We start from the raw sequence: 4,085 nt of genomic DNA, 5'->3' as shown, positions 1-4,085 counted from the left end.
GGGGGCGGTACTCAGAGGGGCCAGGTCACAGAATCATGGGATCACAAGGTGGGAAGGGACCTACAGGACCATCTTGTCCTCCCAGGGGGGCTGACTGGGGCAGGGCATGAAGCGGTGTCTCGTATGTGGGGTGGGGGTCGGGGGCCTCGACCGGGTGTGGTTGTGGGGTGGGCGGAGCCTCTTGGTGGTGGACGATCTGATAACCAATGGGAGGACGGGTTGGGTGGGAGGAGCCGGCGGGGGAGGGGTCTGTGATGGGCGGGGCTCGAGGTGAGCGGTGCTGTGATGTCCCCCTGTTGCAGCTGTGGGAGAACGAGGCCACCAAGGAGCAGCTGATGTCCTCCATGGGGATCGACAGGTGGGGAACGGCCCCGAGGGCCTCAGCCTGGGGACGAGGACCTGTGGGCGGTGGCGGTGACGAGGGGTGACCCTGCGGCGTCTTCCCCTGTCCCCAGGCTGGGAACGCCATCGGACGTGGCCGAGGTGGTGGCATTCCTCTGCTCCCCCGCCGCCTCCTACGTGGTGGGAGAAACCGTGGTGGTGGCCGGGGGGACCCCGTCCCGCCTCTAAAGGAGCCCGGAGAGTGCTGGGATGGCATCGCTGCGGCAGCGGGGGTGGTCTGGGAGAGACATCCGTGTCTGGGGGGGAGCTCTGGGGACACCTGACGGGATGCTGAGGCTTAGTCCAGGAGGATGAGGGGACCCGCAGGGGACGTCCAGGTCTACGGGAGGTACTTGGGGCCATCCGGGGGGAGCTGGGGCCTGCAGAAAACCTCTGGGTGTGCCATGGAGGTCTTCGTAGGCCCCAGTGTCCCCTTGGATGTCCCCGTAGGGTTTCTAGGGGGATCAACAGGGAATACTGAGGCTTACAGAAGCATCTGGGGACATGTGGGGTGGTCTATAAGGAATACTGAGGGCTGTAGGGGGTGCTTGGGATTTGTGGGGGATATTGTGGGCTACAGAGAAGCGTAAGGGGCTTTGTAGGAGACACTGAAGTCAATATGGGGCATTTGGGGAAATCTATGGGGACATGGAAGCATAGGGACACCCTCAGGGACACTGGGATCCGTAGGGGACATTCTAGGAGCTACAGGTAGATTTAGGTCACTTCAGTATGTTTGGGGCACTTTGGATCCCCCAATAAATCCACTGACGCTGCCCTGGTTACAGCTCAGAGGTGTCTCTTTGGGGCCATTGTGGAGGCCGTCCCAGCACTCAGCATGGGAGTGACCATCCTGGCAGTGTTGGCAGCCATCTTGAAGGGACAGGCATTATCTTGAGGTGGCATCTTCTTGGGCCTCTTGCAATACCCCATTTCCTCATGCCCCCTGTTAGCACTAACAAGCAGCACAATGGCAATTAGCAGGGCCCATTTATTGCCAGGGACAATAAACGACCATAGAATCACAGACTCGTGGAAATTGGAAAAGCTGTCTAAGATCATCCAGTCCAACTCCAACCTGTCCCACCGTGCCCCACTATGTCTCTTAGAGCCACATCTCCACGGTTATTGAGCACCTCTTGGAATGGTGACTCCACCACAGCCCCGGGCGGCCTCTGGCAGTGCTTTGCCACCTTTTCCGAGAAGACTTTTCCTAACATCCAACCTGAACCTCCCTCAGTGCAACTCAAAGCCACCACCTCTCATCCTACCAACCCCTCACCTTGCTACAACCTCCTTACAGGCAGTTGAGGAGGCTCAGGAGAGGCCTTATCACTTCGTACTTCAGACTGAACCATCCCTGTTCCCTCACCCACTCCCCATCAGACTTGTGCTCACAGCTCTTTTTTATTGCCCTTCTCTGACACTCTCCAGCAGCTCAATGTATTGTTGTGAGGGGCCCCAAACTGAGCACAATACTGGAGGTGCGCTCCAGACTATTTTTGTATTAGCAGCTCATTAAGCTGTATCTGAATGCAACCCAAATTCATTCAGGCTAGGTGTGGCCTTTGCAAACATGGTGAAAACCAACCTACGATGGCATGAACACAAGTCCCACATTACAGCTGTTGGGTTTTGCTTTCATGCGTGCATCGCTCTGTTTTGGACTCATTGAGACACATCAGCAAAAAGATGAAGAGACGTGAGGGGAATACAGCCCCATTTTACCTTTGAGTTTATCAAGGTCCCTCTGGATGGGATCCCTCCCTTCTGCTGTATCAGCTGCACTGCTCAACTTATGTCATCAGCAAACTGCTGAGGGCGCACTCAATCCCCTCATCTGTGCCACTGATAGAGACGTTAAGAGCACCAGTCCCAAAACAGAGCCCTGGGTACGGCGCTCATCACTGCCCGCCACCTGGACATGGAGCCACTGACCACAGCCCTCTGCTGCGACCTTCTGTCCAATTCCTTGCCCACCAATCCTCCCTTCAAATCCATATATCTGCAATTTAACAATCAGGATGTGCTGGGGGACCATGTCAAAAGCCTTGCAGATGTCCAGGTAGATGAAATTGGTTGCCTTCGGTTTGTCCACCAGTGCTGTCACTCCAGCACAGGAGGCCACCAGATGGGTCAGGCACAACCTTCCCTTGGTGGAGCTGTGCTGGCTGTCTCACGCTCATCCCTCATGTGCCTGAACTCTTCCAGGAGGATCTGCTCCAGGCACAGAGGTGAGACTCACCAGCCCGTAGTTCCCCAGTTCCTCCTTCCTCCCTTTGATGTTTCCCTTTCTCCAGTCCCCGGGGTCTTTGCCTGACAGCCACCTCAGCCAGCTCCCTTAGGACCCTGGGTTGCACGCCATCCAGCCCCAGGGACTTGTACACATTCATTCTCAAGAGTCAGTCTCAGATTTGCTCTGCCCTTACAGCAGGGGGAGTTTGCTCTCCCCGTTCCCACCTGGAGGTTCAGGTTCAGGGATGTGAGAATCCTGGCTGCCAGCAAAGACTGAGGCAGAGAACGCATTGAGTACCTCAACCTCCTCCATATCTGTTGTAGCCAGTTCTCCTTTCCATTTAGCAGAGGAGGTACGCTCTCTTTGGCCTGCCTTTTCGGACTGATGTACCTGGATCCCTTCTTGTCTTTAACATCCCTTGCCAACTTCAGTTCCTCGACTTTCCTAATCCCATCTCTGCAAGTCCAGACAGCATCCCTGCGTTCTTTGCAGATGACACATCACAGCTCCTGCTGTCAGTGCTTGCCCTTCTTCTCCCTCAGTTTGCCCAGCAGGTCCTTGTTGAGCCTTGCTGGTTTCCTGCCCCCTGCCTGCTTTCTTATTCTGAGGAACGGAGAGCTCAGAAAGGCATCTTTAAAGAGCAGCCTTCCCTCCTTTGTCCCCAAGGACTTCTTCCCAGGAGATCCCATCCAGCAATTCCTTGAACAGCCTCACGTTGGCTCCCCTGAAGTTCAGAGTCCTGACTCCATACTTTGCATTCACTTCACATTCCTCGAGATCATGACCTCAATCAGGGCACGGTCACTGCAGCCCAGGCTGCCTCCCATCTTAATATCTTTAATGATCTCCTTTGCATTTGTGAGCAGCAGATCCAGCAACATTTTGCCTCTGGTCGGTCTGTCCAATACCTGGACCAGAAAGTTGTTGTCAGTGGACTCCAGGAGTCTCCCGGATCTCTTATAGCTCGCTGTGTTGTTTTGCCAATGGACATCGAGGTGGTTGAAATCCCTCACCAGGATGAGAACCTTTGAATTAAGGAAAAAAGGAGGAGCGGTGACCGAAGACTGAGAGATGAGAGGAGAAAAGGGACTGAGGCCAAAACAGAGTAGAAGGATGAGGTGAGAACGGAACACAGTGAGGGGAAACAAAGCACTGAAGTGCAGATGGAATAGAGGACATGGAGAAGGACGGCGAAAGGAGAGGAGAGCGGTGCTCAGTGTGTGCGGGGAAAGGCGGTGGGGAACAGCAGCTGGGAGAAATAGAGGCAAAGCTGCCTTAGAAAGCAAACGACTGAGGAACAAAAGTGGGAAGGGAATGGGAAATGACCAAACACTCCGCCGCACCCATCGAGCCCCCAACCCCCCGCCTCCATCAGCGGCTCCGGCCGCCCCCGCGCTCCGAGCAGCGCACACAGCGCAGCACTGCGCTCCGCTAACGGCGCTCGGCGGGACCCGACGCAGCGCCGAGC

The 4,085-nt window shown here is 55.8% G+C and overlaps 1 long non-coding RNA gene across 1 annotated transcript; it reads left to right on the top strand.

Moving 5' to 3' along the window:
- The first annotated feature begins 259 nt into the window (after positions 1–259).
- On the top strand, positions 260–1,408 carry LOC104911291. The gene is made up of 2 exons (XR_793870.2): positions 260–358; positions 456–1,408. It is a non-coding gene; the product is annotated as an uncharacterized LOC104911291 (long non-coding RNA).
- The last annotated feature ends 2,677 nt before the right edge of the window (positions 1,409–4,085 follow it).

The sequence above is a fragment of the Meleagris gallopavo genome, chromosome 1, assembly GCF_000146605.3.
Source record: "Meleagris gallopavo isolate NT-WF06-2002-E0010 breed Aviagen turkey brand Nicholas breeding stock chromosome 1, Turkey_5.1, whole genome shotgun sequence".
Lineage (NCBI taxonomy): Eukaryota > Metazoa > Chordata > Aves > Galliformes > Phasianidae > Meleagris > Meleagris gallopavo.
This window is presented reverse-complemented; position numbering and strand designations above follow the sequence as displayed.